At 40.5% G+C, this 25,637-nt stretch overlaps 1 protein-coding gene across 1 annotated transcript in view; it reads right to left on the bottom strand.

Annotated features, from left to right (window-relative positions):
• The window catches only part of FBXL7 (F-box and leucine rich repeat protein 7), a 302,515-nt gene that overhangs the window by 138,651 nt on the left and 138,227 nt on the right, over positions 1–25,637 (bottom strand). The gene's annotated exons all lie outside the window — the stretch shown is intronic.

The raw sequence follows: 25,637 nt of genomic DNA, 5'->3' as shown, positions 1-25,637 counted from the left end.
TTTCTCTATTTTCTACCTGGCAACCTGTCAAGGGGTATGCTCTGTCTCTCTTATACTCTCTCTCTAAGCCCCCTTCACAACCCTAACTACTTATTTCCTCACCTATTTGGAATTTCTGGGAGAAGGAGAGAAACTGGACAGGAGTCCCTCACGTCCCAAGGGTCAAGAGGAAGAACTGAACCCTAGCATGGGGGGTGGTTCAGGACCATGGATAGCAACCGCAGAGGCACCTGCCTTCACCTCCAAACTCAATAGCCAAGACCAGAGAAGGCAAGGAAAAACTGTTGCTTATATTACTTGGTAATTAGTCAGGGATTTATGTTAAATTGTTATTTTTTAATTTTTAGGCTGTCAAAATTCTTCCTACGACCAGATTTAATGGTTTCATTAAAGTGTCGTCCCCTTAGAAAAATAATGGTCTGGATAAAGGTATCAGGACAGGACAGAAATCTGGACTCCCTATTATGGCAGGGGCATGCCAAGCTCAGGGGTCAAATTTACAAAGATGAGAACAGATTTTTAAGTCCAGGGCCGTAGCTAGACAAATTGGGAAAGAGAAACAGTAAAATCTGAAATAAAAACCTCATCTAGGTCAATATATATGGTAGGCTGAGTGATGGTGCACACAGAAATGTCCAAGTCCCAATATCCGGAACACGGTAAATGGAATGTCCAGGTTAAATTAAGGCTATTGAAATGAGGACACTCTCCTGGATTAACTGGATGAGCCAATATAATGACAAGGGTCCTTATAAGAGGGAGGCAGGATGGAAGGCGTTAGTTGCAGGAGACGTGATGAAAGAGCAAGGAAGCAAGAATAAGTCAAGAAATGCAGGTGGTATCTAGAAGCTGAAAAAAAATCAAGGAAACACATTCTCGCCTCCAAGCCTCAGGAAGAACGCAGCCCTGCCAACACCTTTATTTAGACTTCTGACCTCCAGATCTGTAAGAGACTAAACTTGCATTTTTAAAAGCCATTAAGTTCACGGTAATTTGCTACAGTGGCAACAAAAAATTAATACAAGATCCACAAGAAGAACCCAAGTGTAAAGAGAAATGAAGGGAATCAAGCAACATGGGAGTATTTATGAGTGGAAGGACTTCCATATCATCACTTTCCTCTGTCCATTTCCTTAAAACGACTGAAACATCCAATAAATATGTGTTTCCATTACTCATCCCCTTTCCCCAAGTAGAATAGATTATATAGAAGCATATAAACCACACATTTCATTTAATGCCCTAACTCTGCTGTATAATAAGCAATGGCAATCAGTATGGAACTCAGCAGACTGTCCTCTAGACCACTGGTAATTTCTTTCATTATTTAAAAATTCTCTAAGTTTTGGAAAGAAAATGTGCTTAAAGTAAAATATTTAAATTGAGGCCCAGTTCAATAAAGTTGGGTGGAACCAAGTGAATGCAATGCAAATAAAGGAACATTTTTCATTAATCTGGACTTTCTTTTCTGTTTAAATGTCAGGCATTTTAGACCTTGAAAAAAAAAAGGGTCACATGATTTCCATAGGTCCTGGTCGCTACTGAGGTCTTCAGAGAATTGAAGAGGTGCTAAAAGGCCATACGTCAAGCTAGAGATAGAAAGAACCAATGTGGAAACAAGAAGGGGAATAATGAAGGGTATTTGAGGTGGGAGGGGAGTGGTGAACAGAAGATTGATACAACCTAGCTCTTTCTTCCACTAATTCCAATCATTTATTTTGTCTGGCTAGGTCCTGTCCTAGAATCTATGCCAATATTTTTTAAATTCATACAATCACATCAAGAAGAGGGTATTATTATTCTCATTTTAATACACTTAGAGGTCTAAGTAACTGATCCAAGTTGACATAGCTTGAGTGTCTGAGGAAGGGGGCCTAATTTTAAAATATCTGACGCCAAAGCCATGCTTTTTCAGTCACGCCTTTCAGTGATTCGAGACAGTACAGAAAACTTTTTAGTTTAACTAATTGTTTTTAGTTTGTCTTCCATGTCCTGGAAAGATAGGGTTTTGCTTGTTCCCTTGCCAAGGGAACAGAATTTTCATTGAAATTGAACAGTGATTCAGAAGCCCCCTTTCTCGCTGATACACCAAGTATTCTTCAGCTCAGTTTCCGGAAATACGAAGGATGCTACCACCTGTAAACCTGTGTACATAACATGTTCTTTAGGTTTAACTAGCTTGTACCATTAAGTGGAGCAGAAGAGGAAGTGGAAGCTGCTAGAAAAATAGGAGTAGAGTATATGTGCTAATATTACTCCTGTAATTTTCATGCATAATTCATCAATTTATGAGACTTTTAGTTCATTTATGGATAGTTTCTTTTCTTAATTTAATTTTGATGATCACCTCTCGAATTTCCTATACATATCCTCAGTGTAGCAAAAGCTCAGTAAGTATGTACCCAATAAAGTAACATCATACAGGAAGATGCGCTGGACATTAATTTTCTAGTTAAAAAGGAAATGAACTAAAGTCCAACTAAAAATATTCAGAACTGTGTTCCCCCACTGTTTTTTTTTTTTTGCCGTACGCGGGCCTCTCACTGTTGTGGCCTCTCCCGTTGCGGAGCACAGGCTCCAGACGCGCAGGCTCAGCGGCCATGGCTCACGGGCCCAGCCGCTCCATGGCATGTGGTATCTTCCTGGACCGGGGCACGAACCCGTGTCCCCTGCATCGGCAGGCGGACTCTCAACCACTGCGCCACCAGGGAAGCCCTCCTCCACTGTTTTGAGTCACCTGATCTCCATTTCAGGGCAGGCAGGGCTACATTTCGCAGCACAGTGAAGAATGAAAGTGCCAATAAGATGTATTGTTTAAGGAAAAGCTCACAGTGATTAAAGGTGAAAGCAAATGTCATGCATTAGCGCAGACTAGCAAGGTGCCAAGAAGCCAATATCCGTCTCAGGTCCACTGATGACCCTCTATGTGACCTTGGACTGGCCACACCACTTTTGTTGCAGAGAAGACTAAACTATAAATCACAGGGAAGAAAGCTAGTTCTAACTGTCGCACAGGAGTGTGGGATGATAAAATTGTATCAGAGATGTGGAAATTCCTTTGTAAGCCTTACTTGCTTTTGCTGAGCTATACAGAAAGCCAGGCTTTAAGAAGATCTGAAGACTTGCCTTAATACAACCTTCACTACTTGGGTATCTCTGCGAAAGTTTCATAATCTAGAATTTTCACTGCCCCACAGTGTGTACAAATAACCACGGAGAGGCAGTGTGTTGCAGCAGAAAAGGAAGGAGGCTTAGGGCTAGGCACACTTAGAGTCTAATTACTTCCATAAGCCCCAGTTTCTCAATCTGTATAATGGGTAGGATGACAATGCCTATATCAAAGGAATGCTTGTACAGATGAAATGAAATAGTTCATGTAAAACTTTTGGATAAATTAGACATATTTTTCATTTCAAATAACAAAACCCACAATATTGGCTTAAACTAGTAAGTGTTTATTTTCTTCTCATATCAAAAAGTCTAGAGGTAGGTAGGTAGCTGCTGGTTGGTTTATCACCTTGGTGGTGGCATCTCTGTAGTTTTCTTGGGCTCTGCCTCTTGGTCACAAGTTGGCTGCCACAATTCCATACGTCATAGTTGTATTCAAGGTAGGTAAAAATGAGGAAGAAGGGAGGAATCAGATGTGTTTGCTCCTTTTGTCAGCAAAACAGTTTTCCTCAAAGCATTTCCTGCATCCTCTCATTTTATCCTATTGGTCAGAACTGCCTCACATGGTCACCCTAGCTGCAAGGGAGACTGGGAACCCAGAGACGAGGATGACCTATCACCCAGACTGGGCACACGTGGCTCTGAATAAAATCAGGGTTGGGGTGACAAGAAAGAATAGGTCAGAGAATACTAGGAGACAATTAACTGAGTTGGTGACAACCTAGCACCTAGTAACTAATTGTTAAATACTGCTTTTTTCATGCTTCCTCCACCAATAAGCTGAATAAATCCATCCAGGTTTAATAGCCTGTGATTCCATAAGGCTTATTAAATTGCAATTAGAGATCAGTACTGTATAAAAATTCTCTAAACTGACTTATTTGAAGATGAATAGGACAGTGACAAACCTGATTCATGACTCTTTAGTTTGAGATGATTTTAGATTTACCAGAACAGTTGAAAAAATAGCACAGTAGGGTCTCATACACCCTTCTCATCACTTCCCCAAATGTTAACATATTATATGACCATAGTAAGATCATCAAAACCAGGACTATAACACTGATACCGTGTTATAAACTAACCTGCAAGCCTTTATTCACATTTCATCAACTGTCCTGTCCAGGATCCAATCCAGGATCCCACTGCATTTATTTGTCATGTCTCCTTAGCCTCTTCCAATCTGGATGTGGAATATTTTCACAACTAGAAATTTTTACTATTTTGATGTAGTGACAACAACAGAGCCATTTGTTTTGAAGTCTTTGGAATGTGCTGTATTGAATATGAAATTTCCATTACCATGTGGAGCCTGGAGGGTTAAAAAGTTGATTTGCTAAATATTCGTTTACATCAAGAATACATGTACATTTCAGAACAAAAAGTACAGATGATCAAGCTACAGATAAGTACAGTATGGATTAATGAGGGAATTTTGCATCTCGTCTGGGTAATGTTAAACTTCTCCTTTGGACCATTTTCTTGCCCATTACATAAGCATCCATCATATCCACAGAGGGTCGACTTTGAAGGTTCCAGATGGATACATTAAAGATATACGCTCGAATGGTGACAATTAGCTAAATAGGGACAGTATCATTCATTAGAGAATTCCAACACGGAGTGCTAGGCTGTCTCGGGAAGTGCAGCGTCCTTACATTCCCCTGTGAGGGGGCAGCTGGCGGCAGACGGAGCCGCATGCCAGAGGTCATGTGGCAAAGCAGCAGAGAGCGCGGCCGGGGCTCCCCACGCAGCCTCCTCACCTGGATGCCCTGCTGCCTGCCTGGTCATGGAATTGAATGATTTATGATCTTGGCAAATGAACTTAAATATTATGCCAATATTTTGGATCAATACCCAGGAGTGTTTCCCTAAACGAGGCATCTTGATTCTGATCTTTTGATAAACTGAGACTTGACTGCCCTGAGATGGGAGTCGAATGCATCAAAATGTCCACAGTTCTGGGCTTTGATATATGGTTACATCTCCATGTCTAGCGCAGACCAGCGTCCTCCAGTTGCTGTCTCATGCACCACTGCAGCCGCAGTGCCCAGGGATGCAGCTCGGAGTGGAGCCTTGCCTGGCACAGCGCTAATGGAGAAACTCCGCACGCTCTGAGTACAGCACAATGACTGTACTATCACTACTGATGGCACGATCTCAGAAGAGGACAGTTTACCAAGGTCCAAAATTCTAAATGTAGGTGGCCTTCTTTGCTTTCCACTGGTGCTCTACATTATGTTTCTCTTCTGGGGATTGAGAATGAGCAAACCTGTGACAATGTTACTCTTTAAGCAAATGATGGGTACTTGCTTTTAGAGTTCACACTACCCTTAGAATAAAAGGGTATCAAAGCACGTGAAAAAAGGATAACATAATTTAAAGGTATTCATTTCCCTCTACACCAGTAGAAAAACATAACAGATATCTAATTCTGATACTGGTTAAACCGTGTACTTGTTAACCAAAGTAAAGGGACGTATTGCATCTTTGAATATTGTTATTATGATGTTGAAGAGGTCAAAGGGGGATAACTGTTCTTAAGGAAACTTGACAAAAAGTAGTAAAAACATATGAATGTGACAAAATTTCTTGCCATATGTACATATTCCTTTCTTAGATTAAAAAATAGTCATGTTATGAACGATCGTACAGTTTAAGTACAATCTGCTTTTGTCTTCAAATATTTATCTTTGTGCTAGATAATATTGACGCCTCATCATATACATATAGCTAACAGAATAATGTTGAAAATAATAGTGAATTAGCAATGACGAGCAGTAAGAAACGAGAATAGGGCTTCCCTGGTGGCGCAGTGGTTGAGAGTCCACCTGCCGATGCAGGCGGGTTCGTGTCCCGGTGTGGGAAGACCCCACATGCCGCGGAGCGGCTGGGCCCGTGAGCCATGGCCGCTGAGCCTGCGCGTCCGGAGCCTGTGCTCCGCAACGGGAGAGGCCACAACAGTGAGAGGCCTGCGTACCGCAAAAAAAAAAAAAAAAAAAAAAAAAAAAAAAGAAACGAGAATAGGTCTCCGCGAAATTGGTTGCATTTATTGTATTGTAATGAGCCTTCTGCAAACGTTCTTTATATATATGCTTGCTGGGTTTGGTGTCCCAGTTTTTGCTTATTCCTAGAGTAGCTCTATACATTCACAACCAAGTTGTAGGGAAACATATGCTAAACATCCATTGTGGTTCTGCGGTTTAGAAAAACAGTTCCATGTAGCCTTCCGCACACTGAGAAGGCTGCAATTCCTGGGGAAGACACGAACCCCACATTAGCAAATCAGAGCCCAGCCTTAATTTTGGCCTGTGGCATGCTATGGATATCATCCTTAGAGTAAAACAGTGTTAAACTGTTTCCTAGTAGTTTAAGACACTTTTAAATGAAAACTGTAGATTTTGAAAACAGAATTATTTATCATTGGCGTGAGAGAGAAAAGCAAGGATGCTTAGAGGAAAACTGTCCTCTTTTCAGATTGCCCTGTCCGTCACGGTAGAACGTAGCAGGTGCATTTACAGTGGATTGAGTTTCTTCGTTAACATCTAACAATTAGAAAACTTCAGTTTTCTTCCCCCATTTACTTGGTTTGATGAAGGTGGAGAAAAACACAAAAATCAAATATGAGACAGAATAACTTGATAGGAAAGTTATTAATCCCTGTTTTATTTGGGAAGAGGAAATATACTCTAATGAGAGTCAATTTTAAAATAAGAACAGTTTTATTCCAACACAATCATGGATTTATACATAATAATGGAAGTGGAAACTTGAAGGCAGACTTTTAAATATTAGGTTCCTGAATCCTCACTTATATTTGTTTCTTGTTTTTTTTTTGTTTTTTTTTTTTGTGGTACGTGGGCCTCTCACTGCTGTGGCCTCTCCCGTTGCGGAGCACAGGCTCTGGACGTGCAGGCTCAGTGGCCACGGCTCACGGGTCCAGCCGCTCCGCGGCATGTGGGATCCTCCCGGACCGGGGCACGAACCTGTGTCCCCTGCATCGGCAGGCGGACTCTCAACCACTGCGCCACCAGGGAAGCCCTCCTCACTTATATTTGGCCCTCCACTCTGCGGTGATGAAGACAAGATAAAGCCAGTGGCAACAAGCCAGTTCCATATAGCTTAACTAAATGGTAAACGTTCATGGAATGCCTACTTCATATAAGACTCCTGTCCAGGGATATGAAAATGAAGACATAGTTGTAGTTCTCAAGTACCTCTGTGAGCAGTGAGGGAGACCGACATATCAAAAGACTATTATAATTCAGTGTAGAAGGGTGCACACATGTTTAAGACCGTGCCTGGAATTTTCGCCATAAGCTTTTTCTGCCATAACCATGTTTGCTGCAAACATTTTTTCTGCATAACTAATTGGCTGTAAGACAATTTCGCCATGAAAAATAAAATAACCGATTGACAGTTTTTTGGTTTGACAGTCTGTCTGAACTGGTTGAAATGTGTTAGCATTTCTTCCAGTTAGCAACATTAGTGATGATGGCTTTATCCAGCTGACAAGTGATGATGATTTGCCCCAAGAGTGGCTCCTTATTTTGAAACACACCACACTGGAGGAAAAAAAAGGCCGAGGGCCCCGAAGGTGCGGAGTTGAATCTCCGTTTCCCACAGAACTTTGTAACGTCTATCAAGAGCCATGTGATAGGAACAGCGGTGCAGAGGCTTCCACAATGCAATACAAAGCTCGGTTACAAACATGCAGCCTAGTGTTTGGAAACTGATACCTCTCTTAATAAAGGACGAAATTTTAATGAAAAAGAAAAGGTGTGATGCTGAGTGAGAGGACAAATCAACAAGGAAAAAAAAAGTATAAAATACTATGAACGAAAAGACTTGGAAGACAAGTGCTTAGGTACAATCCACAAAATAAAATCAATTATTTGTGCAGTACTGCCATGAATCTACACGCATTTTCATGTATTTAAATATTTTGTATTTCACAATAGAGTCTTTCAAATTTTGTTATTTCTTGTGTTTCACTATGTCCTTTTTAATGGTCCTCTTTTATTTTTCATTAGTTTGTCTTTTACAGCAAAATTCCTTTACAGCCAATTAGCAATGTGGCAAAAATGTTTGCAGCAAAGATGCTTACAGGAAAAGTACCTAGAACTGCCTTAGTGATTGTTGCGAATACAGGTGTCCCCTGCTTTTCAAAAGTTCACTTTACACCACTTCATTTTTACCAAAGGCCAACATTAGTACCTGTTTTCGATAACCAAAGAAATCCTAAGAGGATTTTTGCTTTTACAAATGAAGGTAACTGCTTCTTTGCTTTATGCCATTTCAACTTACAAAAGGCTCCACGGACACCTTTTATTGTGGATCCTCCCCCTCCCCGCCCCCAAGTGTGCTTCTAACCAATAGAATCAGGCAAAGGTGAAGCGACGTCACTTCCGTGGTTAGGTTATAAAACAGTGTGACTTCCGTCTTGCGAGCAGACTCTCCCTCTTGCTGGCTTTGAGGAAGCAAGCTACCATACTGCAGAGGCCCCCCACAGGCAATGAACCCATGACCACATCTAACAGGCAGAGAGGAACTGAGACACTCAGCCCAACAACTTGCGAGAAACTCAATCCTGCCGACAATGACATGAGTTCAGAAGCGACTCTTTCCTGGCCAATCCTTGAGGTGACCACAGCCCCAGACAACACCTCAAGACCTTGAAGCTAAAAGCCCAATTAAACTATGCCTGGATTCTTTATCCACGGGAACTGTGAGATAGTAAATGTGCATTGCATTAAGCTATTAAGTTTGGGGGTAATTTGTTATGTGGTAATTGATAACACAGTGACGTATTCATGTTGGGAGCCCACATTTGTTAAAGAAAGTTGGAGAACTTTTATTTTAAAAAGTGATTCAAACATTTTAAGATAATTTCCAACTAGGGTTTGCTTTTAAATGATTTCTAGGAAAAGAAGTAAATAATGGTGCAGCTGCAGAAATGAAGAGATTCAGTGGGATGAAAATGAATAAATCTTTTGTTTACAAACTTCACCAAATTCAAGGTTGTGAAGAACCAGGAATCCCTGTGCCTTAGGCAGATCTCTCTGCAGACCCAGAAGAGCAGAGATGTACAGCCATGAAGCCCTAGGCCCTCCTGATGCACATGAACACCTCTGGGAGCACGCGGTCCCTGTTTAAGGCATTCTCCTACCCGAAAACTAACTGTGATATTTTTGGCACCAAGTCAGCCATAAACAATTATTTTTAAAGACAGGGAAAAGGAAATTACCTACTTAGAAAATTAATGCTGTAAATTACTCAGAAAGTAACACTGAAGCAATGGAAAGGAAATGGAAGAAACAAATTGCTTCCAATGTCAACATAATTCTACTTCTCAAATACTCCTTCTGTTCGCATGCACGAACACTGTACCTAACCAAGACAATGGACAAAACAGCCAGGAGAGGGAAGTGGTTGTCCAGAAGAAAGATGAATGATTTTCACAATTCTTACCTCTTTCATTTTCCATTCATGCAAGGTTCTTGTAACTGTCCATGGTCACTTTGAAACACAAATGTCTGCTTATTTTTCTGCTTTCTTCTCTAGCTATTTCTAGTTGCTACAATATTTCTCATTTGACACTTTGCTATGTGGGAGTTAATTTTTTTTTTCAGTATGCGGGCCTCTCACTGTTGTGGCCTCTCTCGTTGCGGAGCACAAGCTCTGGACGCACAGGCTCAGCGGCCATGGCTCACGGGCCCAGCCGCTCCGCGGCATGTGGGATCTTCCCGGACTGGGACACGAACCCGTGTCCCCTGCATCGGCAGGCGGACTCTCAACCACTGCGCCACCAGGGGAGCCCAAGGAGTTAATTATTTTGTTCAATAAACTCATCGATCCAGACAATCTATGACTTAAAAGTAGGTGCAGGCCTTGTCAATGTATGTAACTTGGTGTACAACTGTCCAGAAGATAAGGAGAGCAGTGACCCCTGCCCCAGCAGGAGGCTGAAGGTGTTCCCAGCTCTGCCCTACATCTGCTTTGTGACTTTCTGTATCTTAGTCTTTTAAGTTTATCCTCATTACTACCACTTTTGCCATCCCATTCCTTCTGCCATTTGATTCCAAGGGAGACGGTAAATCTTGCAGTGAACTCCTGCACAGTGCCTTGGTCCCCGCCTTCCTGGCTCGATCTTGGTTATGGGGATGACATCTTTGCTCTGCAAAATAGTTAGTCCTGGGTCCAGAGTGCCTGGTCACCTACTATTTGAAACAGCAACAAAAAGTCAAACAGCTTAATTCTTGTGTAAATTCCAGTCTATTAGGTGATGATGAGCCTGTGGAAAATCTCAGCGGATATCTAGCTACAACATGGCGGGTCTTGAATAGTTCCATCTAGGACTCTCATCTTAACTTATTTTTCTGCTTCTCCAATACTCAGGCCATTCAAATGTACTTTGTGTACATACAATAAAGATGTGCCTGAAAGTGAATATATAATCAATGTATTGTCAAGTAATATATCTTTATTTCATATATGGGAATACCACAGTTAATCATTTCTATACGATATGAATAATCACAGAATGATGATTAGGTGTGGTACAATGTGTGTAACTTGGTGTACAACTGTCCAGACAATAAGGAGAGCAGTGACCCCTGCCCCAGCAGGAGGCTAAAGGTGATTCCACTCCTGCCCTACATCTGCTTTGTGACTTTCTTGATCCTAGTTTTTTCTTCATCTTTAAAAAACAAATGATCGAGGCAAATAATCGCACAGATCTCTCTGGCTCTGCAATGATGTACGTCTGTGGCAGTCATTGGCTCATTACTGATACTACTTAGTTATGTGCTGAGGACCTTGCTTTACTCACATTCCATTTCCAAGAGACAGGTCTATTCTTCTTGGGCAGTACATGCCACTGCTGATGCCAAGCTCTACCCTTGGCACCTGTTCCCATAATCTTCCCCATGGGAAATGCCTACGTTTCCATCTATGTGATCATGTCCACCAGGCAGTCTTCACTCAGGTTTGCTTGTCTTTAGCTGGGTTAGATCTCTCACTGCTGAGCTCTGACAGCACCTTGCACAAACCTCAGTTACAGCAGTTACTAAATTGTACTGAGATATTTTCTTTCATACCTGTCTCCTCCGTAACTAGACACGGAACTCCTCAGGACCAGACACCACTCTTCAATAGATTTAATCCCCATGAGGGCAGGGATATTGTCTGTTTTGTTCCTTGTCATATTTCCAATGCCATGGCATGTACTAGTGGCTAAATATTTAATGAACAGGAGAATGAGTGAATATATGAATTAATATCTACTGACATCAATGTCATTAGCATCTCCAGAGAATAGCATATTAAACATTCAACAGATGATCAGGGTCATAACAAACCATTTACATTTCCAGGACATATACTACTGAGCCCAGAATGAAAAAAAAAATATATATATATTGATTTCACAAAGCATAATGCCAAAGCATAATTATTATTATTTTTTAAAGCATAATTATTTTTAATAAGTACATGTAAAATGTTCTTTCAAATTTAGAAGCTTGTCAACATCATGTACTAAGTTATTTCAGAGATGGTCAATGGAAGTCTGGGAAAGATCACATCTAAGAAAAATGAAAAGTAACTTCATTATAACAGCCTCCTTTCAAGTCCATGGTTCAGTTTTAATAAAATCAGTGAGAAAAGTTATTATGAAATCATTTGGTAAGATTGGATTCCATGTTAGTTGTGGATTCCATACTGTTTACACTTTATGTTCTCATTTTTAAAAGGTTTAAAAATATGGCCTGCCATTAATACAATTATACTAACATAGGATGATAATAATAGCTTCAGCATTCTGACAAAATCTTATCTCAATTCCCTAGGTAGGAAAAGCCTAAGAAAGTAACTATTAGTGTATAAACTATAAACACCTTTGTAAACACCTTACGGGATGATCAACGATTCATAATGTCTACCTCAAACTTATACAGGGGCTGCAATTATTTTAACAAATGCAAGAAACGATAGTAACTTGTTGACTAATACATTAGCATATTTCAAATGCATGTAGTGTCTATTCTGATAATAAACATATATTTTAAAGATTTAATAAAATTATAGTGGCTGCTTATCATGTGTGCCTTCTCAATCAATATATACTAAAATGGTAACTCATGTAAAAATCCATCATAGGATTTTATTTTAAAATTTATCAGAATTTGTTTTATTAATTCTCTTCTTAATATAAAGGCAATTCAAGTTAACCAGGCTAAAGAGATAAATAAAAAGAACACCTGTGATCAAACCCAACTACATGGAGCCAACCCCTGTAAACACTTGGCTATGGGTATATTTAATTATATTTAATTAAGTCTATGTTTTTAATCAAAGATGGGATCATGCTGCTTTGGGACCGGCTTTAAAATGTAATATGTTGTGAAAAGGTTTCTATATTAATAGATATATTTCTGTAACGTTTTAATTGTTGTGAAACGGTCTGTTACACAGAAACACCACGATATATTTAGCCAGCCCTTTGTTTTGGGGTGTTTTTCACTTTATTAAACATCCATGTACACCAGGATTTTTCACCGTCAACCCTATGAACACTTTAGGCTGGATAATTCATAGTTTCCTGCTGGTCTGTCCTGCTCATTGCAGGATGTGCCTCTACCCACTGGCTGCAGCAGCAAGTGTCCCGAGTTGTGACAACCAAAAATTTCTCCAGACACAGCCAAATATTCCCTGGGGGACAAAATCATTCCCAGTTGGGAACCGCTCCCATTGACAAACAACTGCATACAAAATGGGTTATCTGCACTGAATGTTCTCCCTGAAGTAGAACTGCTGGACCAAAGGGCATGACCTATGGAAGGTTTGAACGTGTGTGGCCAAATGGCTGCTCTTGAAGAGAGTCCCTGTCAACTCGCCACCCCAAGAGTGCAACTGTGAGATAGTGTGTTTCTCTTTTACTCACCAGCATCGCACAGAGCCCTGTTTCTTCTCCTTTTTTTTAAAAAAAATCAATACCGATTTGAGAGTATCTCATTGCTGTTTAAAATGCATTTTTTTAAACCACTGGTGAAGAGAAACATTGTACAGTAGGTTTTTGCAACATTTGTATTTCCCCTTTCTTTGGTGAATAGTCTTTTTTTGACCTCTCCTGTTAAAGGATTTTCTTTCTTTGGTTTTCTGAGTGTTCTTTCTACATTAAGATACTGCCACTATCTCATGCTGTAAATACTTTTTTCCATTTTCTTAGCTACCTTTATTTTCATTTAGTTATTTTTTATGCACAAGCTTCATAATGTTATATCTATAGCTATGTATTATATAGATATGAAACTATGTATATTATAGTTGCTTTTGTAACCTCTGATCTCGGCAGCATGTTTACGAAGTCCTTTCTCTCCTCAAAACTATATAAATATTAAACTATATTTTCTTATAGTATTTTTATCCTTTTTTCCCCGGAGTTTTTAAATATTTTAAGCAGTTGACCTTTATTTGATTTTGGAGTAATGCATAAGGTCATTTTCAAGATATTTTCATGTTAAAGAGAGGGGTCCCTGATACCTGGAGGAATGGGAACCCCACCCTGGCTTATCATTATGTTTCACTCTGCCAGCTTTACTTGGCTCTTAGATCCCCTAATTCTTTCCTGCTATTTCTCCCATCATTATCATAATTTGACCATGAAATAGGTGTCAACAAAGCCAAACAGAATGTAAAGGGAAAAGAAAGGAAGAAAAGGAAACCATTTTGACTAATCTGTTAACTTGAAAACAAGAATCAACTAGTTGTGGGTAGAAAATGAATATGTACTATAAAGGGGTTGGTTGAGATGAGTTCATGTTGGCTGAATGAAGTGTTGTCCCCATTTAGCTCAGTCCTTCATCCCTTTGAGATTCGTGGGATGCCTTAAGTGCATGAAGCACGTCCACATATGTAACCTCCTTACATCCTCAAAAGAGCTTTAGTAGAAATTCTAGTCATTCTTAGTTTACTAATGAGAGAACAGCAGTTCAAGGGCTTACCACCATCATGCAGCTACTGGAATAAGGAGAAAATCTTGATTCTTTTGTCTATTACCTCTACATGTATTATAATGTAACAACACAAAGCCTCTGGTCAGGAAGGTTTGTTGTTGTTGAGAAAATAAATCTACATAGGGTTTTGCCAGGAATGCCCTTCAGCTTTCTGTTTGTCACAGTGAATTGATGTCTTCCGGACTCTGTGACTCTACTTGGGATTAGCGTCTGAAGTCTGAGAGCCTCCTAGGAGTATAGGAAGAATTTGAAGCATTCTGCAAAAAATGTAAAGGAATGTAAGCGGCCAGGTCTCAGAGCTGCACAGCTTTAGTCAATTTCCTCCTAATGGCCTCCTTGAACCAAGGCAAAGGCTTCTCTGGTTTTGCGTTATTTCACCATCCCTTCGATAACTTTTCTTAACCACAAAACTTGCCTTTAAAGAAAAAAACACACACTCTTCTAGGAAAGGATTCTGAAGCAGGAGTCAGACTCAGAATTTGAAATGACAAGGCAGCTATTGTTCATTTATTCCTGATTCCTGAACCCTCACCCCGATTTACTTTCTGAGGTTCACAGAAATACCATTTAATCTATTCTCTGCAGGCACTACTGCCATATAAAGGAACACTTCCCACCTCTAACACTCCCCCAGCAAAAGATACCTAGAAACCTTCGTATTTACTCTTCTGCTCAGACTACTGACCCTAATTCTTTGTAGAGAAATAAAAAAATTAGGCTGGCAAATATTTTAAGTTTGGTAGATCTTAAAAACATTTTTTTCCCTTTCTTATTATTTGTCCATCAAAGCTATTTCTCATATTAGATAATGCTCAAGAATACACTGAGTTCATTAACACACTTGAGAATTAGGGAAAGATCAGACTGGAAACTGATCTCTTAACGACTTCAACTGCACATTTTACAAGGGGCTGTTGGCAAGTCATTAAAAATGACCCACTCATACAAATGGACACCCTTGTATTGCTGTGGGGACTTGATCTTTGAAGCCCTTCTTTTTCCTGGTTAAGGACAGCATAGCTAGTAAAACTAGGGTCATATGGCTTTAAAGTACCTGCATCCAACGTTGGTACCCTAAGAATGATCCATTTGTCTCAACACTTAGTGACTTCAAGACTTTTCTTGTGATTTACACTGCATGTCCCTGGCATAAGTCAGAGCAAGACAGAGCTATTTGGATTGAACACTCCAACTCAAATCCATCTTTTTCTTGGGGAGAGGATGGACTGAGAACAATTTGGTTCAATGAATATAAGAAGTAATATCAGGATGCCCTTTCCTTTTTTTTTTCGGTACGCGGGCCTCTCACTGTTGTGGCCTCTCCCGTTGCGGAGCACAGGCTCCGGACACGCAGGCTCAGCGGCCATGGCTCACGGGCCCAGCCGCTCCGCGGCATGTGGGATCTTCCCAGACCGGGGCACGAACCCGCGTCCCCTGCATAGGCAGGCGGACTCTCAACCACTGTGCCACCAGGGAAGCCCCTTTTCATTATTTTTAACTCTTTGCTATTGATATTTTTGTCACCTGGAAGCATCATTCTTGATTAGACCAAATGTTTCCAAATGGATAGTAACAGGTTATGAAAATGAGAAAAAAAAATAGAAGGAGGTAATTTGCTTTCAGCTAACACTGAAGTTCTTACAAGGAGGGGAGGAAATAAGATTGAAAATGTATAGGTATGCTATCATAAAACTAAATAAAGTATTTCCCTTTACACGAAGGCAGAAAGAAATACAGAAAATTGAAACATGGAGACGATTTCTCTTTTTTTGCTTCCTCTTGATGTAAGAAATTATTAACTGGTATGTATGAGGCTTACATTTTTCAAGTGAAATACAGTAGAATGAAATTTGAAAACACCATCTAGATTTAATGGAAAAAAATCTGAGCCAGGTCTTGGGAGAATCCTTTAAGATTTCAGAAACATGCAAATCAGTGACTAGATTGGACTGCTTCACAAATAACTCTGGAACTGTGAAAGTTCTCAGTATACTGGAAATACCAATTTACTTATTCTACGCCAAATTCTCATGAACTAGATGCTTTGAATGCAACCAGTCAGCAGGGGAGTCTGGAAGCCGATCACCTCTTCTCCCCCTGCCCCGACTTCCCCCTCCACTCTTACGGAAAACCAGAATGCAGTTGATTCAACAGAAGCAACAAGTATTTTCTGGCCCAGGCACTGGAATGCAACAGATTTCTTCTGTGCCAGCCTTTCTCAGTTTACTCCAGCTGTTGTCTTCAAAGCAACCTGTGAACTAGTCGCCATGTTTTATCCATTGGTTGATAACATATGTCTGGCTAGTTCTTACTGGCTAGGAATCTGTGTTGGTCGGCTACTGTTGTTGGTTATTTCCAGATATCATGGAGAGTGTTCACCCTGATGGAGGAAGGAAGGCAAGGGGCCAAGGAGATTTCTCCTGGATGCCCTTTGAAAAATTGTCTTTGGTTAAGTCACAAACTGAGGTTTCCTAAGCCTGGTTGCCCAGGCAAAGTATAAGTATTTGCTGAAAGCTTTATGCTTCTTGGTGTGCAGAAACCGCCCTCCCATGTGATGGGTAGATGATGTAAGTTTTATTTGTAGAGAGGAAGGAGAGGGGGAGAGAGAGAGAGTGTCACACACACACACACACACACACACACACACACACACACACACATACACAGTAGATCCAGCCAGCCCCTTGGATATCCATCTTTTACGCCTGCCTGATCATTCATATTTTCAAGGCCTCCATCCTATTTTTCATTTAGAGATGTTCTTGGATGGAATCTATTGATATTTCTCAATCACATTCTTTTTGCCAGTGCACACAGGACCACTTTTATCTACTAAATTACAAAACTTTCTTCTAAGCTGAGGCTTCCCTAAGATGTACAGAGTTTATATTTACAAACTTGTTTTCAGCCAATAGTCTGGTATGAAAATCTGAGGAACATTATGGGGCTTTGGAAACTGTTTCAGCAAATCAGAAATCTTGAACAACTGGGGCAGATGAAATTTCCTAAATATTCAGAAATAAATTCCAGCCATGCCCCTTTATCTTCCCAAAACAAATTACAGCTATAAATTGTGTTAACCAGTCCCTCTCTCATTTCCTAGTCTGCATCTAAAAGTCAAGTACTTTGGTCCTTGGAGTAAGCAAGAATTTTCCTAATAGCAGGAAGTGAGATGTACTTGAAAACAACTTAATACTATTGTGGGCAAGGTTTGAAAAAGCCAAGGATTTAATGTTTTCCAGAATCACTAATAGAGCCAGTTAGAGTCTAGACAACAAAGAAAAAAGCCAATACTATTCTTAGTTACTGTTGTGCATGTTTGTGCACATGGATTTATTTCACAGTTGCTGAAGGATAGTGGGGATACAGATACGACCACAGCTTGCTTAATTTAATTTTATTTGTAGAATAGCACAATTTTCTCATTGATAGTAAAAGTTACATTAATGTTAGAAATACGAAGAGTATTGGCAGGGCAGTGACTGTCTTGTGAAATCATATTATTCTTTTTTTCTGTATCCAATGTCCCTAAACTGGCTGAAATACGTCACATCATTTATACTAAACTCATCACCCCAAGTAAATGCCCAGTTCCCTCTAGCCACCGCCACTGTGGTCTTCCTGCTGTGAAACTCCTGTACACCAACTTTTTGGAGTCTTTTCACCACTACTTCAGGGTTACTGTTAATATCTGGGGCCTTCCCACCACTGAATAGACCCAAATTTCTGTTCTTATTAAGGTCTACTGGTAACACTTCCCCAACTGCACCTTCCACAGCCAATGCATTCAGAAGCTCCAAATAGGCTATTACAGCCACTGGGCATGAAGCAGTCACCCAGAGTTAACGCCGGAAGTAGTCAGAGAAATCAGAAGTAGTCAGAGCACTACCTGGGACCTTGTTAAAAAGGCAACTTCTCAGGCCACCCCCGCTCCACCAAATCTGGAGGTGAGGTCCAGTGATTTCAATGTAACAAGCCCCCTAGTTGGTCCTGTTACACACTCAAGTTTGAGAACCACTGATCTCACCCAACCTATTCATTCAGTTAAGAATGCTGAAACTATAGAAGTTAAGTGAGTTATCCATGGCTTCCCACTTAAGTTCCTGGTGAAGTCGAGGCTAAAACCCACGTCTGATAATCCAGGGCTTTCCGTGTTCCAGAACTGCATTATTATTCATTATGCCATAGTTTGCTGACCCTGCCCCAGACTAATAAACCCAAGCCAGTAAATATAAAGCTTTTATAAATATAAATAATCTTGGAGGTAGTGAGAATGGAAGGCTGTTGCTCTAAAGGCATGTGCCATTGCTTGATCCCACTCTTTTTACCCTCCCTGCAAACATCTAAATATTCTAGAAAACAATAAACATATCTATTAGGACAGCTAGATCCTTTGACTACGTCTGATTAACAGTGGTCAATAACAACACAAGTAATGAATTTGTACTAATTAAAGTTCTGAAGGGGGAAAAGCAATACAACATAGATTTATGGGTTCCGTCTTTGGAACAAAGGGCCATGAGAATCTCCTGTCCACACCTCCTTATCTGCAGATTTTTAAAAATCACATAGAATTTTGACAGTAACGAGGGCCTTTACAACTTGATTTCTGAGTGCACTTTAGAGCTTTTGATGTACTCTCACAGACTGGGAAGAAAGCAAGCCGGTTGGGATCAACTGCTCTGCAAAGTCACAGATACTAACATTAAAAATGTGGATCATCTAAAGTTGAGGTCAATTATTCCCCCGATCGTCCTTGAGCTTGTTCAGAGAGCTGATTATTCACTTGCCAAAATGAGCTCTCAATAAACAAAGTGTCCGCTGAAAGAATAAAGTAGCATATATTCCAGGGCTTAGTGAATTCATGAGTCACAAACACTAGAAGAAATAAAAGAGAGTGTGTCCTAGAGAGCGTGTGTCTGGCGGGGTGTCCAGCCCACGCCTGCTCCCGAGATTCCAGCCCTCTGTGCAGGCAGCGTCGCAGCCCCCGAGTCCACTGCTCAACAGCCAAGTCCTACTTGAATTGAAGTGACAGAAACGTACAAAGGCTTATCACAACAGAAACAACATTGCCCTAAAGCCAACATTTCGCTGAAGAAAAAGATTGATTAAACCGAGGACAAATCCCTGGACACATCATTCTGAAACAAGAATGAAGGACGGTAGTGAAAGTACAGTCGTCCCTGGAGTAGTGTACAGTTCCCCCAGAACTTTCTAGAAGGATAATTCATAGTTGATGAATTTAAGACGTGACTGTAAAAGAAAGATTGGGGGACTGAGGTTGGGGTTGAATTTATACACATCTCTATGAATATACATACATTTCCTAAAATGGAGCAATAAAAAGTACAGTCAGTAAACAATACACTATGAATTTTGATACATAACAAATTAGCAACCATGACACAATCCTACTGAATCCCATTTATCATTCTTTGACTGCATATATTCTTTAAGATCTTCCCCTACAGATTCAGTGAGATGTTTACAAATTCTTTGGTTGCATATTAAGATGCATATTGTGTCCAGGCTTTTTTTTTTAAATCCAAAATCTTAGTATTTTGAAATTCTCAATTTTCACATCCTGTTACTTGCCTTGGTACTGGTGGGTTGGAGCAATCCAAAATTTTGAGATTAAAATAAAATGCTTTAGGAAACTCAGCTTTGTTGATTGTTTCTCACACTAGGTTTCCTTTACCTGACATTTTCTGTCCATGAAAACTTGCTGACAAAGCACAGGCTAACAGCGCACTCATCCATCTGAGCTCCTTCTGTTGTAACACATGCCTCCGGAGAACACATCTGAGGCACATGCTTCTTTTCATTTTTTTCACAAGATTTTATTTTAGGTTCATTCTCCATGTGGAGTTACTTGCAAACTGTGAGCACTAGAAGCTGAATTCTGAAGATGGATGAGAAATAAAATATTAAAATTTTTGCAAGAGGAGTTTACTCTTTTACTGCAAACCTTATCATTACTTAGCAAGGTAAAATACTTTATTTTCCCATTCCGTGAAATGATATTGAATGAGAATGACATTGGGGATTTGCAGCTCTGCCTTATTTTTACTCACTCTGTGGATTATCCAGTTTCCCAACTGCTGAGCAGCTAACTCCTGGGTTGCCCTCCTGCTGCTGGGTAATCTTTATGCATCCAGGGAACACATTCTTACTCACATATTAATCTGAGAAAAAAATATAACTTCATATCTAAACCCACTACAAAAGTAATGGGAGCAAATACTCCAAACACTAGACAAGAATGCATTTTTAAGATGAGCCATTGTCGCAGGCCATGCCCGCTGCATTCCTCTCTTTGATACATATTGTTAAAAACTGACACTGAGCCCTGAATCTCACCGACTTCTACTTATTGTAATACTGACTCTCTAAAATGATAGGAAAGGCATGCGATTCCATTCAATTTATATAGGAATCCTATGGTCTCAAATACTCTCAAGCTTTACAAATGAGTCTAAACTCATGTAGAAGATATCAAAAATCCTTAGTAGGTTCCAAAATAATCATAGCCAAGGGTTTTCGGAACCAACCCATACCTAGACATGCCTCCCTGTGCAACAGGAAGTCTGGCCTGGCTTCCAAGTCAACAGAGTTCTAATCAGAACATCAAAGTTCACGTGAGAACCCTCCTTCCAAACTCTATCACGTTACATACATCTTTCTGTCTCCTGATGGCCCCCTTTATCACCACCCAAATTCTAGCTACCACCTGGCAATGGACCAAAGAAAAGGTCAAAAGAAAAGTTGTACTGTAGGTAAAAAGAAAAGTTGACCAAAGAAAAGGTCAAAAGAAAAGTTGTACCATAAGGCCAGAGCCTTATGGAAACAAAAGGTAAGTTTTCAAAAACAATGAAGAAACTAGCAGTTTAGTTTGACTGAATATCATGCCAATATCTCCCTGAAAGGACACAATCCCCAGAAGTTACAGTATCTCAGAATCAAAACACAGAAAGAGGAATATGTTTGAATGATGATGACAAATGACTTCTGTCCTTTGGAAAAAATTAATTCATCTTTCTCTTTCAGTGTAATAGACATAATTTGACAAATTTTAGAACAGGAATGACCGAGCTTAGTAATTTATATCATGTCGGTTTGGGCATTGTTTCCTTCCAGATATTAAAGGAAAGACTGAGGGTAACTCACACCTCAGCAAATACACTTCAGGGCTGCATTCCACTCACGTGAGCTGCTCACTGCTGCCTGCTTTATCAGCTGTATTTTTGCTTTTCTGTCCCTTACATGCTTTGCTCTAAGACTACAGTTAAAAGGATGGTGACAGCGACATATAAAACCTGGAGCAAAGCAGCCACTCATGACATTGCCCAACAGCAAACCCCAAACCCCCAAACAGAAAAAACACACAGGAACGCTTCTGACCAATATGGCCCAAGACACAGGTTTTGGGTACCCAAGGGCAAAGGACGCAAAAGAAAACCAAAAAGGCAGGAAACGGCTCATAAATTTAGAATGGAACTTTGAAGTCAAATGTTCAATCAGAGACTTGCCAGGATCCGCAGGTGGGGCTGTTCCGAGTGGTAAGAGCCAGGCAGGGGGTAAAATGCTTTCTTCTTCACCAAGCCAGGCCAGAGCACAGGCTTGAGGGCAAAGAATAGTGTTACAGCAAGTAATGCAAGAAGGAAGCTGCGCTAGACCTCAGGACGAGGTCAGCTGAACATCCTGCTGCAGGAAGAAAGCCCAGTCCAGGGCGCTGGTGAGATTGAAACCAGGCCACTGCTCTCTGCATCTAGTGATGAAAATCTTCAGCAGTTTATTATCTTTCACCCACAGTATACAGTCATTACTGACTTTACATCACAAACTTAAAACACAAGCTCCATTAGGCTGTAAACCGCACCAGAATGGAAGCTCCTTGAGAGTGCGGATCTTTACCTACTTTATTTACCAGCCCACTCAAGTGCCTACAATGGACACACAGCAGGCACTTCACACATATCTGCGCAGTCAATAAAAACCAAAAGGGATCCTCGTCATAAAGACAGTGCCCCAGCAGGGCTGTCGTATAGGTCTGTGCGAGTTGTGTCCTGCACAAAAGCACCTGGTGCCCTGCAAAATGAGCCTGGAAGTCAGCCAGCGTGTACCCATCAAAACCTGACCCTGGCTTGAGAGTGCAAAGCTCAGAAAAGGGTGCCTTTTTGCAATTCATCCATCCATACAGGAAGAGGAGTCCTCAGGGCTTTGCCAAGGCGAGCTTCCTCAGGGAGGTTACTTCGGTGAGCTGGGAAGGTCAAGGCTGGGGGCATTCAGATGTAATGCAATGCATTTCACCAAAACCATTCTACAATTCAGACATTTTGTCAGTTCATTTCATTACTGAGGTTTTCCTCCGTGAATAAGGCTTTGCAGGAAACATAACTGCAAAAAATGACTGAGGACACCCCTTTACCAAATTTGTCACCAAGTTCTTACAGATTTAACTCACAAGCAGAATTGGAAGTTTTGAAATTACGAAGACATGTTAACCCTACTCCTTATGTAGCTATTAACTAGCCAACGTGATGCTCTGAGCATTTGGGTCATCATTTTTTCCTTTTTCTTTTGTTATTTCTTAAATATAATTAGTCACTGAAAGTATCTAAGATATTGAAGTGGAGAGAAACATTAGCACGGAGGGTAAATAATGAATGAATCAATGTCTGGGTACAGGTTGAGGTTCCTTCACTTTGGTTCTATTGGTATTTGAAGCCAGATCATTCTTTGTTGTCACGGGCTGTCCTGTGCATTGTAGGATGTTTAGCGGCATCTCTGGACTCCACCCACTAAATGCCAGTAGCACTCCACCCCCCAGATGAGTCAAACAAAATGTCTCCAGATGTTTCCAAATGTTCCCTTGGGAGGAAAATCACCCCCAGTTGAGAATCAATGACATAGGTGAAGCTGCCATACTGGGACTGAGGTAGAGCCAGAAGAGACTCAGATATTCATGGGTAATTAAAAAGAATTACCGCAAAGTACTAGAACGGGCCGAAGCCTTAACACCACGCTGGAAAATGGTCCAAGTTCAGCTGCCCCAGTTGGGGAACAGAGGATGGTAGGAGAGTGGAGGGATGGGCAGAGAGACAAGCACCAGGCTAAGCAAAAAATATGGGGCAATATTTTTAAGTCAGTGAATGAAGTCACAGATGGAAAATCTAGATTGTGCAATTCCCTCTGGGCTCCACATAAGGTAGTAATCTTAGGTTGGATCCACATGTGTGCATTTGAACCAACTAACCATTGTCCATAGATTTTTTTTTCCCTTTGCCTGAAAAAACAATCTTTGCTGAGAAATCAAGAGTACCATTACACTGTTGGCCTGATTCAGTGAATGTGTTGGCTGAAATAATACCTACTGCTAATAATAAAGAGGGACAACCAAATAAATAGAAATGGTTGGTTTGGTGATGACTTCAATGGCCACGTTGAACCCCTAGGGCCTCCAATTTAAGAGTTAGGTCACTTGGCTTGTGCTTTTAGGGAGGAAGATGTTTAAAACTCTGATCTCACCCTAACCTTGGCGATGGATCCTATTGCTCATTTTCTGAGCTTCTTCATTCGGGCTTGTCCCCAAAGCATCTTAGAACCCTGCAGAGACAAGGCTGAAGCTTGGTAGAACTGCATCCTCTTGAAAGCTTATGGGGAAAGGAACGGGTGAAAGCAAAAGCACATCTTTGCATTCATTCTGGCCTATTTGATCATACTAGTTGATGCCTGGGAACGTCTACTTTGCATATGCTAAATATATTTGCCTCATTTTTCTTGAAACGCTTTCTTCATCTGAATTCTAGGAACTATAGTCTTGTGATTCCCCACCTTCCTCCCCATCTTGCTGAGGGCTAACATGGGAGGCCCAAAGCTCCTTCTCTCTCTGCACTCATTCCTGGCTTGTTTTGACACTTCGTTATCAGTGCATGGCAAGGTAAGTAAAAAAACTCAGAGTAAATATTTAGAAACTTTGACAGCAATTTGACAAAACAATTTCATGTCCGTTAAATGCAATAGCAAAAATAAAAGAAAAGTAGGCACTTGCATTTTGTGTTTCTTTCTTTCACTTTTAATTTCATTTTCCCTTTAATTTATTTTTACTGTATTTGACAAAGTATTCATCCACAGCAACTGAGAAAAAAACAAAGGGTCTTTAGCGGAGCTCAGAGCTACTTTGAGAAGAGCCACCTTCAGATGATCTCATCTAATTCCGTGGTTTTAAATCACCATCTCTATGACGCTGGCATTCAATTTTACGTCTCCGGCCAGATTCATCATTCAGCTGCCTACTCACCTCTCCACCTGGAAGTCTAAAAACCATCTCAAAGTGACGTACCAGAAATGAAGTCTTGTTTTATGCTCGCCAATCCTGCTCCGCCCAAGTCTTCCTCAGCTCATTAAATGGCACTATCACCCACCCAATTTTTCAGGCCAAACACGTAGGGATCATTGTTGACTAGCACCTTTCTACCACCCCATACATCCTATGCAGTAGTAACTCCTGGAGGCTCTGGCACTAACAGGTATTTCAAATTGGACCACTTCTCACCATCTCACCAAGATATCAGTTCAAACCATCATCTTCTCTCATCTGGAAAAATGAAACAGCCTTCCGCTATTTCTCCCTGCTTCTATACTTGCCCATTATATAGTGTATTATCCCTGGCAGTTACATTGTTTGTTTTAAAGTATAAACCTGATCCAGTTCTCCATGTCCCAAATTCTCCAGTAGATTCCCATCACACTTAGAACAAAGTCCAGAGTATTACCATGGTCTAGGAGACCGTATGCAATCTGCCCCACCACCATCCTCACCTCACTTGTGACCATCGTCCTGCTGGCAACTCCTTAGTCACCTTCCTATCTTAGGAGCTTTTGCATCTTGCTTCCCTCTGCCTAGAACACTTTTTTCCCTAGACATTTGCAAGTCTAACTCCCGTGCTTCCCCAAGAACCCACTTCATGTAGCAATACTACGATGCCTCATCATTATCACTCTTACGTCAATGCATCATAACTAAATATTGTAATAAGATTTAATTATTTCAAAATTTGTTAAATGCCTCTCCCTTTCCCCAAAATGTAAGCTCCAGGAGGGCAAGTGTTTAGACTTGTTGACTGATACCTCTCCTGTGTCTGGAGAATGCCTGACACAAAACAGAGACCCAAAAATGTGTTCGAATGAATTATTTTATTTGAAACATGTCTATGAATATAGAAAGTAGTAAAAACAGTGATTAGCTAACACAAGGGTTTTGCTACTTAGGCTTATTCATTATTCATTCATGTTATTCCTTTGACATTTTTATTGAAAAACTATACACCCTCACAACCATGGTTGCCAAATAATTAAATATCTATAACTAATATTTAGACTGTTCAGTAATGAGCCACAGAAATGTGAACTGGAGAGAAATACATCAATGCAGACTCATTTGATTCTTATCTT

The sequence above is a fragment of the Delphinapterus leucas genome, chromosome 3 (genome assembly GCF_059928025.1).
Source record: "Delphinapterus leucas isolate spDelLeu-1000000601 "Yukka" chromosome 3, BTC_Dleu_Yukka2, whole genome shotgun sequence".
Classification (NCBI taxonomy): Eukaryota; Metazoa; Chordata; class Mammalia; order Artiodactyla; family Monodontidae; genus Delphinapterus; species Delphinapterus leucas.
The sequence above is the reverse complement of the archived record's forward strand: the minus strand, read 5'-3'. Positions and strand labels throughout refer to the sequence as shown.